The sequence below is a fragment of the Cebus imitator genome, unplaced genomic scaffold, assembly GCF_001604975.1.
Source record: "Cebus imitator isolate Cc_AM_T3 unplaced genomic scaffold, Cebus_imitator-1.0 Scaffold846, whole genome shotgun sequence".
In the NCBI taxonomy this organism is placed as follows: domain Eukaryota; kingdom Metazoa; phylum Chordata; class Mammalia; order Primates; family Cebidae; genus Cebus; species Cebus imitator.
Window position 1 is genome coordinate 33371 of NW_016108161.1, and position 15141 is coordinate 48511.

The following is a 15141-nucleotide window of genomic DNA, read 5'->3' on the forward strand; positions in this document are numbered from 1 at the left end:
AAAAAAAAAAAAAACAGAACAAACACAAAACGCCAACATCATCCACGTCTGACTATAAGCATGTTCTGAAACTGTGTTACCAAGGTCAGCATCAACTTCAACATTGCTCTTGTCAAACGGTGACACTCTAGAGGGATGTGCTTTGTTTGTTTACAAACAACGGAAAGCACGCCCCTCCAGGGCGTCACAGCCTGGGATCTTCTTGCTCCAGCACTCTGGGGTTTTTGCTGGAATTTCCCTTGACCAGGTTAAAACAGACACAAAAATAAAGATGCATTTACTGGCCCTGTTTGCATGTTTCCTGGAATACAGAACATAAACCCCTAAAAGGACCATCTCCAGTTTCTCACTTCCAAGGCTCAGCAGGTTACCCTTGCTCACCAAGGAGCAATCCTCCTGAGTTTTGACTCCAGAAAGAAAAAGCAATGCCTACTAGACATACCTTATCTTTGGCCAAGAGAATTAGTCTGGATTTCTAGAGAACAGCAATGGATTTTCAGCCAAGTGTTCACTCAAGTTCCAGTACAGGGACACACAGTCCAGATGGGAGCATCCAAAATGGAATCTAAGATGTTGAAGAATGTACACTGCCGCAAACACACATCTTGTTGCATATGTAAGCTGATCATGCACGCATAATTTCAGCTTCATTTACCCAATGAAAATTCAAATCCCATGCACTTCACCTCTGTGCTCCTGGTAAGCAGTGCACATCCCATTATCAAGGGACACTAGTGTCCCCTTCAATTCCACCTGACCCCAGGTGAGGTTCTATGTAGAAACCAGTGCCAGAATAATTTCTAGCATGTAAAAGGTGTTCGTGGCTCGCCGAAGTGGCTCGCACCTCCATTTTCAGCACTTTGGGAGGCCAAGGCGGGCAACTCACTTAAGAGCTCAGGGGCTAGAGACCAGCCTAAACTACAGGGTGAAACCCATCCTCCCCTTAAACAAACGTAGCCAGGTGTGTTGGTGGACACTTGTAATTCCAGCTACTTGGGAGGCTGAGGCAGAAGAACTGCTGGAACCCAAGAGGCAAAGGTTGCAGTTAGCCAAGATCCTGCCACTGCACTCCAGGATGGGTGACAACAAGACTTCGTATCAAAAGTAAATAAATAAGAAAGAAAAATGCAAATATTAGCCAGGCGTGGTGTTAGTCACCTGTATTCCTAGCTACTCAGAAATCTGAGGCAGGAGAATCCCTTGAAACTGGGAGGCGGGGGTTGCAGTGAGCTGAGGTTGAGCCACTGCACTGCAGCCTGGCTCACAGGGCAACACTCTGTCCCAAAAAAGAGGACCATTTGAGCACAAGAGACCTACATTAGGAGTGTCACCACACTCCGACCTGAGCAACAGAGACCCTATCTTTAAAAAAAAAAAAAAAAAAAAAAGAACCCCACCATCATCCAAGCCAGATGATAAGCATGTTCTGCAAAGGTATTACCAAATTCAGCATCAACTTCATCGTTGCTTTTCTCAAACGGTAACACTCTAAAGGAAAACTCATTCATTTCTTATAGACAACAGAAAGTGCTTTCCTTTGGAGGGTCACAGCATGAGATCTTGCTCCAGCATTCTGGGTTTTCTGTGGAAATTTTCCTTGACCAGATTAAAATGGACACAATAATAAAGATGCACATATTGGCCCTGTTTGCATGTTTTCTGGAAACCCAGACATAAGCCCTTTTAAAAGGACCATCTCCAGTTCCTTGTTTCAAAGGCTCAGCAGGTTAGCCTTGTTCATCAAGGGGCAAGCATCTTGAGTTTTGTCAAAGAGATGAAGCAATGCCTACTAAACATACCTTATATTTAACCAAGAAATTGGGCTGGATTTCTGGAGAACAGCAATGGATGTTGAGCCAAGTGTTCACTTGAGTTCCAGTACAGGGACACACTGCAATGGGAGCATCCAAAATGAAAACTCAAATGTTGAAGAGGATAGGCACGGTGGCTCACACCTGTAATCCCACCACTTTGGGAGGCCAGGGAGGAGGATCACTTGAGGTCAGGAATTGACACCAGCCTGGCCAACATGGTGAAACCATTTGTCTGCCAAAAATACAAAAATTAACAGGGTGTGGTGGTGGGTGCTTATAATCCCAGCTATTTGGGAGGCTGAGGTGGGAGAATTGCTGAACCTGGGAGGCAGGAGTTGTGGTGCGTGGAGATCCTGTAACTGCACTCCAGCCTGGGTGATAGAGTGAGACTCCGTCTCAAAAAATAAAAAATAAAATTAAAAGAGGACCACTTGAGCCCGAGATCTAGGTTGGAAGTGCCATCACACTCCACGCTGGGCAAGAGAGACCCTGTCTTAGAAAAAAACAAAACAAAAACAGAACCCCAACACCATCTAGGTCTGATTATAAGCATGCCCTGCAAATGTCTTACCAAGATCAGCATCAATTTGAACGTTGCTTTTCTCAAACAGTAACCCCCCTGAGGGAAGCGACTTCTTTTCTTTCAAACAGAAAGTGCTTCTCTCGGGAGGGTCACAGCATGAGATATTCTTGCTCCAGCACAATGGGTTTTTTGTTGGAATTTGTGCAACAAGGTTAAAATGGACACAAAAATAAAGATGCATTTAGTGGCCCTGTTTGCATGTTTTCTGGAATCCAGATCATAATCCCCTGAAAGGACCATCTCCACTTCCTTGCTTACAAGGCTCAGCTGGTGACCCCTTGTTCATGAAGGGGCAATCCTCCTGAGTTTTGTCTCCAAAGAGAAAGAACAATGCATACTAGACATACCTTATCTTTAACCAAGAGAATTAGGCTGGATTTCTAGAGAAGAGCAACGGATGTTGAGCCAAGTTTCACTTGAGTTCCAGCTCAGGGACACACAGTCCCGATGAGAGCATCCAAAATGGAATCTAAAATGTTGAAGAAAATACACTGTCGCACACGCAGACATCCTCCAGGACAGACTACAGACTATGCTGTAAGAGCTCCTCAGTACAATTTGAACAAAAATACACAAGTATGGGTGTGTTGCGGTGGCTCGCATCTCTAATCCCAGCACTTTAGGAAGCTGAGGCAGGAGGACCACTTGAGCTCAGCAGTTTGAGACAAGCCTGGGCAACATAGTGAAACATCATCTGTACAAAAAATACAAAACGTAGCCAAGTGTGGTGGTGTTCACTTACGGACACTAATCCAGGAGGCTGAGGTGGCAGGTGGAGGTGACAGTGATCAGAGATGGCACCACTGCACACTGGCCTTGGCAATATAACCACGCTGTGTCTCAAAAAAGTTAAAAAGACTTACACAAACACACACAACCTCAAAGTGATGTAAGAATATTCTCTGTGTGTAGAAGACTATTTTGTGTGTCTATAATTATATAAGATTGTATAATGAAATACACATCGTGTACTTTTGAGATCCTGACCAAAAAAAAAAAGTTTTTTCTTTTTTTTTGAGGATATACTATAAGCTCACATGAAGAACACTTCCTACATGTAACTGCTTGCTTTGGCAACACACATAAAAACGTGAATGGAATGACAGAGATTACCAAGGCCTTTGCACAGAGGTGACACCCAAATTCACGATGGGTGCCATGTTCGACATTAGAAAAAAAGGCTGAGTGTAGTGGTTCATGCCTATAATCCCACCATTTTGGGAGGCCTAGGTAGGCAAATCACCTAAGAACAGTCTGGCCAACATGGTGAAACTGTGTCTAAAAATATATTTTTTTAAATCTGACAGGTGGGTACGTGCATGCAATCCCAACTACTTGGGAAGCTGAGATTGCAGTGAGCTCAGATCACACCACTGCAGTCCAGCCTGGCAGACACAGCAAGACGCTGGCTCCAAAAACAGAACAAAAAGAACTGCTTGAACCCAGGAGGCAGAGGTTGCAGTGAGGTGAGGTTACACTACTGCACTTCATCCCAGGCGACAGAGTGAGACTCTCAAAAAGCCAAAGATGGAAACAAAGAACAGGCCTTGATCTCTTCTTTCCTGTCCATGTGCTCACTGAAGGTCAGGAGTTGGAGACCAACTTGGCCAACATATTGAAACCCTATCTCTACTGAAAAGGACACAAAAATTAGCGGGGCATGGTGGCATGCACTTGCAACCTCAGCTACTTGAAAGGCTGAGGCAGGAGAGTCACTTGAACCTGGGATTGTGCCACTGCCCTCCAGCCTGGCGGACAGGGCGAGCCTCTGTCTCAAAAATGAATACATCAATCAATAATAAAAGTACAAAAATTAGCCAGGCAAGGTGGCTCATCTCTGTTATCTCAGCTACTTGGGAAGCTAAGGCAGGAGAATGGCTTGAACCCAGGAGGCAGAGGATCCAGTGACTGGAGTTCCTACAACTGCATGTCAGCCTGGGTCACAGATGGAGACTCTGTCTCAAAAAAGAGGACCATGTGAGCCTAAGAGATCTAGGTTGGAAGTGCCAGCAGACTCCAGCCTAGGCAGTAGAGACCCTGTCTTAGAAAAAACAAAACAGGCCAGGCGCGGTGGCTCATGTCTATAATCCCAGCACTTTGGGACGCCAAGGCGGGTGGATCACCTGAGGTCAGGAGTTTGAGACCAGCCTGACCAACATGGTGAAACCCCATCTCTACTAAAATACAAAAATTGGCCAGGAATGGTGGCGTGTGCCTGTAGTCCCAGCTACTTGGGAGGCTAAGACAGGAAAAACACTTGAACTGGGCAGCAGAGGTTGCAGTGAGCTGAGATCAAGCCTCTGCACTCTAGCCTGGGCAATAGAGCAAAACTCCGTCTCAAAAAAAAAAGAAAAAAGAAAAAAAAAAAAAAAAAAAAAAAAAAAAAAAAAAAAAAAAAAAAAAAAAAAAAAAAAAAAAAAAAAGAAAGAAAGAAAGAAAGAAAGAAAAGAAAGAAAGAAAGAAGGAAAAAAACAAAAACAAAAGCCCAACACATCATCCAAGTCTGATTATAAGCATGCTCTGCAAATGTAGCACAACCATCAGCATCAAGTTCAACATTGCTCTTCTCAAACAGTAATCCTCTACAAGGATGCACTTTCTTTTCTTTCTGACAACAGGAAGTGCTTCCTTGTAGAGGGTCACGGCCTGAGACGTTCCTGCTCCAGCATGGTGGGTTTCTTGTTGGAGTTTTCCTTGACCAGATTAAAATAGACAAATACAATAAAGATGCATTTATCTGCCCTGTTTGCATGTTTGCTGGAAACCAGAACATAAACCCCTAGAAAGACAATGTCCAAGTCCATACTTCAAAGGCTCAGCAGGTTAGCCTCGATAATCATGGGGCAATCCTCCTGACTTTTCTCTCTAGAAATAAAAAGAAATGCCTACTACATATACTTTATATTTAACCAAGAGAACTGGGCTGGATTTCTAGAGAACAGCAATGGACGTTGAGCCAAGTGTTCACTTAAGTTCCAGCACAGGGACACACAGTCCCGATCAGAACATCCAAAATGGAATTTAAGATGCTAAAGAATATATACTGTTGTACACACAAACATCCTCCAGGATAGACCACCTCAGGCTATACTATAAAAGCTCCTCAAGAAACCTCATCGTGCCCCAATTTCTACGCTCACCGGAAGACGGAGGTCCTCTTTCCTTGCCTAATGCAGCCATGGCTCGTGGTCCCAAGAAGCATCTGAAGCGGGTGACAGTTCCAAAGCATTGGATGCTGGAATAAATTGACCGGTGTGTTTGCTCCTTGTCCATCCACCGGTCCTCACAAGTTGAGAGAGTGTCTCCCCCTCATCATTTTCCTAAGGAACAGACTTAAGTACGCGCTGACAGGAGATGAAGTAAAGAAGATTTGCATGCAACGGTTCATTAAGATCGATGGCAAGATCCGAACTGATATAACCTACCCTGCTGGTTTCATGGATGTCATCAGCATTGATAAGACGGGAGGGAATTTCCGTCTGATCTATGACACCAAGGGTCGCTTTGCTGTAACATCGTATTACACCCGAGGAGGCCAAGTACAAATCGTGCCAAGTACGAAAAATCTTTGTGGGCACAAAAGGAATCCCTCATGTGGTGGCTCATGATGCTCGCACCATCCGCTGCCCTGATCCCCTCATCAAGGTGAATGATCCCTGATCCCATTCAGATTGATTTGGAGACTGGCAAGATTACTGATTTCATCAAGTTTGACACTGGTAACTTGTGTATGGTGACTGGGGGTGCTAACATGAGAGAATTAGTGTGATCACCCACAGAGAGGCGCACCCTGGATCTTTTGATGTGGTTCACATGAAAGATGCCAATGGCAACAGCTTTGCCACTCGATTTCCAATATTTTTGTTATTGGCAAGGGCAAGAAACCATGGATTTCTCTTCCCCGAGGAAAGGGTATCTGTCTCACCATTGCTGGAGAGAGACAAAAGACTGACAGCCAAAGAGAGCAGTGGGTGAAATGGTCCCTGGGTGATATGTTAGATCTTTATGTGTAATTAAAAATCATGTGGCATGATTAATAGAAAAAAAGAAAGAAAGAAAGAAAAAAAGAAAGAAACTTCATCGCTATTAAAAATACAAAATTGCCAGGCATGGTGACGCACGCCTGTAATCCCAGCTACTGGGGAGGCTGAGGCAGGAGAATCACTTGAACCCGGGAGTGGAGTTCCTGCCACTGTACTCCAACCAGGGTTACAGAGCAAGATTCTGTCCCAAAAAGAGAAAAGCACTTGAGCCCAAGAGATCGAAGTTAGAAGAGCCACCCTACTCCCATGGGCAACAGAGACCCTGTCTTAGAAAAACACAAAACAAAAACAAAATTTCAAAGCCATCCAAGTCTGATTATAGGCATGCTCTGCAAAGACAGTCACCAAGACCAGCATCACCTCCAACGCTGCTTTTCTCAAACAGTAATCCTCTGAACAGAAACACTTTCTATTTCTCTCAGACAACAGAACGTGCTTCTGTCCAGAGAGTCACAGGCTGAGATCTCCTCGCTCAGAACGGTGAATTTTTTATTGGAATTTTCCTTCACCGGGTTAAAATGGACACAAAACTAAAGACAGGTTTATTTGCCCTGTCTGCATGTTTTCTGGAATACAGAACATAACCCCCTAAAAGGACCATCTCCAGTTCCTTGCTTCAAAGGCTCAGCAGGTTAGCCTTGTTCATCAAGGGGCATGTGGATTTGTCCCATGCTACGTTTATCACTGTGCCTGAGACTCGTCTTGCCTACGTAAGTTTCTTGTATCAGTCACATCAAACATTTGACATCTTACCAAGCAATTGGCATTCAGATGTGAGGTTTAGCCCATTGGAATGGTACATTGGAATGGTTACCCAAAGAAAACAGGATAACCAGGGTAGCTACAGTCAAAAGAACTTACCAGGACTGGCATGAATGGTGGAGGGTTGAATCAACTAACCTTCCTGGAGAAATAGTAGGTCTATTCTGAGAAATGACAGTGAGTGGTTGGAGAAAAACAAATTTCAGGGTCACAGACAAGCAGATTAAACTAAAAAGACATGAGTGAACCGAAACAAAAAGAAATGCTATATATATATATATTTTTTTTTTTTTTTTTGAGACGGGGTCTCACTATGTTGCCCAGGCTGGAGTGCCGTGGCTATTCACAGGCACGATCTCACTACTGATCAGCACGGAGTTTTTACCTGCTCCGTTTCCCACCTGGGCGGGGTCACCCCTCCTTAGGCAACCTGATGGTCCCCCACTCCCGGGAGGTCACCGTATTGATGCCAAACTTAGTGCAGACACCGGATCGGCATAGTGCACTGCAGCCCAGAACTCCTGGGCTCAAGCGATCCTCCCACTTCAGCCTCCCGAGTAGCTGGGACTACAGGCACGTGCTACCATGCCCAGCAAGAAATGGTATTAATATTGACATCCATTGGGGATTGCAGAATAGACTTGATGGACTCGGAGCCTTACTCACTATCTTAGTGAAGGAAACATGGTTTGGCTTGATTCCAGGCCAGGGTTTGAAATGACCCACCAAATGAAGTCTGTGTAACCAGGTGCCATGTAATCTATGTTTTTGAAGAGATAGGATCTTGCTATGTTGGCCCAGACTCGAGTGCAGAAACTATTCAAAGGTATGATCACTGCATGGTATGGCCTTAAAAATCAAAGGATCCTCCCACCCAGCTCTGCTACTGCAGCACTTTGGGAGGGCCCAGAAGGCAGATCACTTGAGGTCAGGAGTTGAAACCAGCCCAGCAAACATGGTGAAACGCTGTCTCTGCTAAAAATGCAAAAATTAGCAGGACATGGTGGTGGGCGCCTGTAATCCTGGCTACTTGGGAGGCTAAGATGGGAGAATCACTGGAATCTGGGGGGTGGGGGTTGAAGTGAATGGAGATTGTCCGACTGCACTCCAGCCTGGGTGACAGAGCCAAACTCCATCTCAAAACAAAATTAAATGAATAAATAGAGGACCACTTGAGTCCAAGAGCTCTCAGTTGGAATTACCACCATACTGCACCCTGGGCAACAGAGACCCTGGGTTTAAAAAAACAAGAAAAAAAGAGAAAAAAACAGAACCCCGAATGTATTATCAAGATCAGCATCAACTTCAACGTTGCTTTTCCCAAACCGTAACACTCTAAAGGAAAGCACTTTCTTTTCTTTTAGACAACAGAAAGTGCATCCCTCTGGAATGTCACAGCTTGAGATCTTCTTGCTTCATACATCATGTATGTTTTAGACCTTATCTCAAAAGCAACAAAGTCCATATACCATATGCTCACATAAAGAGTAATTCTGGCCGGGCATGGTGGCGCAGGCCTGTAATCCCAGCATTTTGGGAGGCCAAGGCGGGCGGATCACGAAGTCAGGAAGTCTCAGCCTGACCAACATAGTGAAACCCCATCTCTACAGAAAATAAAAAAAGAAAAAATTAGTTGGGCATGGTGGAGGGCACCTGTCATCCCAGCTGAGACAGGAGAATCACTTGAGCCCAGGAAGTGGAGGTTGCAGTGAGCCAAGATCACATCATTGCACTCCAGCCTGGTCGACAGAGTGAGACTCCGTTAAAAAAAAATTTTTTTTTAAATAATAATTTCTACACATATGTCCTTGCTTTGGCAGCACACATAAAAAATAAATGGAATGACAGAGATTACAATGGTCCTGGCATAAGGGTGACACCTAAATTCATGATGGGTCCCATATTTAAAATCAGGAAAAAAGGCCGGGTACAGTGGCTCATGCCTATCATCCCAGCACTTTGGGAGGACAAGGAGGCAAATCACTTGAAGCCAAGAGTTGAGACCAGCCCCGCAAACATGGTGAAACGCTGCCTATGCTAAAAATACAAAAACTGTCAGGGTGTGGTAGAGGGCATTTGTAATCCCAGCTACTGGGTGTCTGAGATGGGAGAATCCCTGGAACCTGGGAGGCGGAGGTTGTAGTGAGTGGAGACTGTCCCACTGTACTCCAACCTGGGTGACAGGGCCAGACTCCATCTCAGAAATGAATAAATAAATAAATGAGGACCACTCGAGTCCAAGAGAGCTAGGTTGGAAGTGCCACCCACTCCAACCTGGGAAACAGAGACCCTGTCTTGAAAAAAGAAAAATGAAAACAGAGCCCCAACATCATCCATGTCTGATTATAAGCATGCTCTGCAAATGTACTGCCGAGATCAGCATCAACTTCAACGTTGCTCTTGTCAAACGGTGACACTCTAGAGGGATGAGCTTTGTTTGTTTGCAAACAACAGAAAGCACGCCCCTCCAGGGGGTCACGGCCTGGGATCTTCTTCCTCCAGCACGCTGGATTTTCTACTGTAATCTTCTTTGACCAGGTTTAAATGGACACAAAAATGAAGATGCATTTATTTGCCCTATTTGCATGTTTTCTGGAATCCAGAACATAAACCCCTAAAAGGACCGTCTCCAGTTCCTTGCTTCAAAGGCTCAGCAGGTTAGCCTTGTTCATCACAGGGCAATCCTGAGGTCTGTGGGGCGGGGGGGGAGCTAGAGGAGAGACAGTGGAGGGTGGGAAGTTGGGGAGGGATACCATGGGGAGAAATGCCAGATATAGGTGATAGGAAGGAAGGCAGCAAACCACATTGCCATGTATGTACCTATGCAACAATGCTGCACGTTCTTCACATGTACCCCAAAACCTAAAACGCAAAATATGAAGAAGAAGCAGAAGCAGAAGCAGAAGAAGAAGAAGAAGAGGCAGCAGCAGCGGCAGCAGCGGCAGCAGCAGCAGCAATCCTCCTGAATTTGGTTCCCAACAAGAAAAAGCAATGCCCAGTAGACATACCTTATGTTTAACCAAGAGAATTGGGCTGGATATATAGAAAACAACAAATGAATTTTGTCTGAGCCAAGTGTCCACTTCAGTTCTAGCACAGAGACACACAGTCCTGATGGGAGCATCCAAAATGGAATCTAAGATGTTGAAGAATATATATTGCCACACACACAAACATCCTCCAGGATACACCTCAGGCTAGGCCTTAAAAGTTCCTCAATAAGGCTGGGCGTGGTGGCTCACGCCTGTAATCCCAGCACTTTGGGAGGCCGAGGCGGGTGGATCACAAGGTCAGGAGTTCGAGACCAGCCTGGCCAAAATGTTGAAACCCCGTCTATACTAAAAAAATACAAAAATTAGCTGGGTGTGGTGGCACGCGCCTGTAATCCCAGCTACTCAGGAGGCTGAGGCAAGAGAATCACTTGAACCTGGGAGGCAGAGGTTACAGTGAGCCAAGATCGCGCCATTGCACTCCAGCTTGGGTGACAGAGTGAGACTCTGTCTCAAAAAAAAAAAAAAAAAAAAAAAAGTTCCTCAATAAAATGAGAAAAAATACCCAAGTACAGGTAATATCAAACCCTACCTGTCCCCAGCCAGCGATACCTGGCTCTCCTCTCCACTCAGCTCATCCTGCCTGCACTGCTGTAGGGCCCTGGTTTTCCCAGTCCAGATGCCTTCACTCCTTCCAGTGCCCCAGGGGGGTCAAGTTGCAGTTCTCAGGAACATGGGGTTTGCCACCCTTGTGAGCCTCACAGACATCGGGCTCTGCCCACCCCACTCCATTCCCAAAGGATGTTCTGCCCAGTTCTCCCAGCCCCCTGCTTCCCTCCAGGGACCAGGCTTCAGTGGTAAAATTCACATTGCAGACAACCAGGACCACCCATTAACCTCAACAGGCCACCCATTCAAGATTGGTCTATGTGCCATACCCACAAGTGGCAGAGCTACAAAGATGCGGAGAGGCTGCAGGGTCTGGGTGGAAGAGTGGGGTGGAACTGATTGCGCATGGGAATAAGCCTCTGTGGGGTGATAAACTTCTCCTAAACCAGAGTGGTGAGATGTGAATATGCTAAATATTCACATTTCAGAGTAAACTGCTAAAGATTACTTGCTTAATTCAGAAAGGTCGGAGACATGGCCAGGTGTGAAAGCTCACACCTGCAATGCTGGCACTGTGGAAGGCCAAAGTGGGTAGATCCTGGTCAACATGGTCAAACTCTGACTCTAGAAAAATACAACATGAGACATATGTGGTGGCATGAACCTATAATCACAGCTACTCAGGAGGCTGAGGTTGCAGTGAGCCAAGACAGTGACACTGCATTCACTGTAGGCTGAGTGACAAGAGTAAGCGTCCTTGTCAAAAATAAAAATGAAAGATGACAATTTGAGCCCAAGAGATCTAGGTTGGAAATGCCACCACACTATAGCCTGGGTAAGAGACCCAGCCTTAGAAAAAAGCAGAATGAAAAGAGAACCCCAACATCATCCAACTCTGATTATAGGAATGCTCTGCAAATGTGCTACCAAGATTAGCCACAACTTCAACGTTGATTTTTTCAGACGGCAACTCTCTAAAGGAAAACACATTCATTTCTTTCTAACAGAAAGTGCTTTCCTTTAGAGCGTCACAGCATGAGATCTTGCTCCAGCACTCTGGGTTTTCCATTGAAATTTTCCTTTACCAGGTGAAAATGGACACAAAAATAGAGACACATTCGTTGGCCCTGTTTGCAAGTTTTCTGGAATCCAGAACATAAATCCTTAAAAAGACCATCTCCAGTTCCTTGCATCAAGGGCTCAGCAGGTTAGTCTTGTTCGTCAAGGGTAAATCCTCCTCAGTTTCATCCCCAAAGAGAAGAAGCCACGCCTACTAGACATACCTTATATTTACCCAAGAGAATTGGGCTGGATTTCTAGAGAACAGCAATGGATGTTGACCCAAGTGTTCTATTGAGTTCCAGTACAAGGACACACAGTCCAAAATGGACTGCTGTGACATCTTAGCATCCAAAATGGAATCCAAGATATTGTCTCTGTGACATGCCCACAAGAGGTAGATCCAGAGCTGGAGAGAAGCAGAGTGGTTGTCAGGGTCTGGGTGGAAGAGTGGGGTGTACCAACTGCACATGGGTATAAGTTTCTTTATGGTGATGAAAATCCCCCAAACTAGAGTGGTGGCAGTTACAAATATGCTAAACATTCACATTTCAGAGTAAATTGCAAAAGATTACTTGCTTAATTCAGAAAGATCAGAGACATCACCAGGTGTGAAAGCTCACACCTGCAATGCTGGCACTGTGGAAGGCCAAAGTGGGTAGATCCTGGTCAACATGGTCAAACTCTGACTCTAGAAATATACAACATTAGATATGCATGGTGGCATGAACCTGTAATCACAGCTACTCAGGAGGCTGAGGTTGCAGTGAGCCAAGACAGTGACATTGCATTCACTGTAGGCTGAGTGACAAGAGTAAGCCTCCTTGTCAAAAATAAAAATGAAAGATGACCACTTGAGCCCAAGAGATCTAGGTTGGAAATGCCACCACACTATAGCCTGGGTAAGAGACCCAGCCTTAGAAAAAAGCAAAATGAAAAGAGAACCCCAACATCATCCAACTCTAATTATAGGAATGCTCTGCAAATGTGCTACCAAGATTAGCCACAACTTCAACGTTGATTTTCTCAGACGGCAACTCTCTAAAGGAAAACACATTCATTTCTTTCTAACAGAAAGTGCTTTCCTTTAGAGCATCACAGCATGAGATCTTGCTCCAGCACTCTGGGTTTTCCGTTGAAATTTTCCTTTACCAGGTTAAAATGGACACAAAAATAAAGACACATTCATTGGCCCTGTTTGCATGTTTACTGGAACCCAGAACATAAATCCTTAAAAAGACCATCTCCAGTTCCTTGCATCAAGGGCTCAGCAGGTTAGTCTTGTTCGTCAAGGGTAAATCCTCCTCAGTTTCATCCCCAAAGAGAAGAAGCCACGCCTACTAGACATACCTTATATTTACCCAAGAGAATTGGGCTGGATTTCTAGAGAACAGCAATGGATGTTGACCCAAGTGTTCTATTGAGTTCCAGTACAAGGACACACAGTCCAAATGGACCGCTGTGACATTTACCATCCAAAATGGAATCTAAGATGTTGAAGAATATATATTGTTGCACACATTAACATCCTCAGGGATAGACCTCAGGATAGGCCTTAAAAGCTCCTCAATAAAATGAACAGAAATACACACATACGAGTGAGGTGTGGTGGCTCACACCTCTAACTGGGAAAAACCAATGCCCACACCTAAACAGCGAATCATTTCTACTTCAAGTACCCCTCAAATGTACTGTCGATCTGAAACACAAATTTAACTGAGTTTCCCTGCCCTGGGAAGGCCCCTTTGGCAATTCAGTTAAGGGTCTCCTTCCAAAGGTGGGTAGGAACATGGAGATGGCAGCAAAGGGAAGGGACTGTTAGGAGTTTCTATAATTTTGCAGACGCCCTCACAGATCCCAAACTTCCCAAAAAGTTTCCAAGGAGGAAGGACCACTGGGCTCTAGAAACCAAATGAAGTGGCCCTGGGTGAGAGTCTTTGTGGTAAGATTCCATGACTGAAAGACAGCCAGAGACCAGAATGAAAATCTCAGGAGCTCTCTCTCCAGAAGACACCTGCTCTGTCCAGATCAAACCCAAACTGTCCCTAGCCAGCGATGCCTGGTACTCCTCTCCCCTAGGCTCATCCTGCCTGCACTGCTGCAGGGCCCTGGTGTTCCCAGTCCAGGTGCCTTCACTCCTTCAAGTGCCTCAGGGGGGTCGCCTTGCAGTTCACAAGGAGGAATATGGGGTTTGCCACCCCTATGAGCTTCCCAGACCTCAGGCTCTGCCTGCCACACTCCCTTCCCAAAGGATGTTCTTTCCAGTTTTCCCAGCCTCCTGCTTCCCTCCAGGGACCACCCTTCAGTGATAATATTCACACTGCAGACAGCCAGGACCACCCATTATCTTCAACAGGCCACCCATTCAAGACTGGCCTAGGTGACATGCCCACAAGCGGCAGATCCACAGCTAGAGATGCGGAGAGGCTGCAGGGTCTGGGTGGAGGAGTGGGGAATGAACTGACTGCACATGGGAATAAGCCTGTGTGGGGTAATGAAAATCTCCAAACTAGAGTGGTGGTGGTTGCAAATATCCTAAACATTCACATTTCAGGGTAAATTGCAAAAGAATACTTTCTTAGTTCAGAAAGGTCAGAGACACGGCCAGGTGTGAAAGCTCACACCTGTAATATTGCACTTTGGGAGGCCTAAGTGGGTAAGATCCTGGTCAACATGGTCAAACCCTGACTCTAGAAAAACACAAAAATTAGATAGGTGTGGTGGCATGAACCTGTAATCCCAGCTACTCAGGAGGCTGAGGTTGCAGTGAGCCAAGACAGTGACACTACATTCACTGCAGGCTGAGTAACAAGAGTGAGACTCCATGTCAAAAATAAAAATAAAAGATGACCACTTGAGCCCAAGACATCTAGGCTGGAAGCTCCACCCACTCGAGCCTGGGCAACAAATATTTTGTCTTTGAATAAAACAAAACAAAAGCAAAACCCCACCATATCCAAGTCTGACTATAAGTATGCTCTACAAATGTATTACCAAGATCAGAATCAACTTCAGTGTTGCTTTTCTCAGACAGTAACCCTCTTAACGGAGACACTTTCTTTTCTTTCAGAAAACAGAAAGTGCTCCCGTCAAGAGGGTCACAGCCAGAGATCATCTTGGTCCAGTACTGTGGACTTTTTGTCGAAATTTTCCTTGACCAGGTTAAAATGGACACAAAAATAAAGATGCATGTATTGACCCTGTTTGCCTGTTTTCTGGAATCCAGCACATAAACCCCTAAAAGGACCATCTCCACTTCCTTCAAGGGCTCAGCAGGTTAG

At 45.3% G+C, this 15141-nt stretch overlaps 1 long non-coding RNA gene and 1 pseudogene across 1 annotated transcript in view; one reads left to right on the forward strand and one right to left on the reverse strand.

Annotated features, from left to right (window-relative positions):
* Positions 1–15141, reverse strand: part of LOC108297804 — an 18958-nt gene that overhangs the window by 295 nt on the left and 3522 nt on the right. Inside the window, exon 2 of the long non-coding RNA XR_001822337.2 lies at positions 10578–10581. This is a non-coding gene — a long non-coding RNA (uncharacterized LOC108297804). The remainder of the gene's footprint in view (positions 1–10577; positions 10582–15141) is intronic.
* On the forward strand, positions 5576–6437 carry LOC108297803 (annotated as a pseudogene).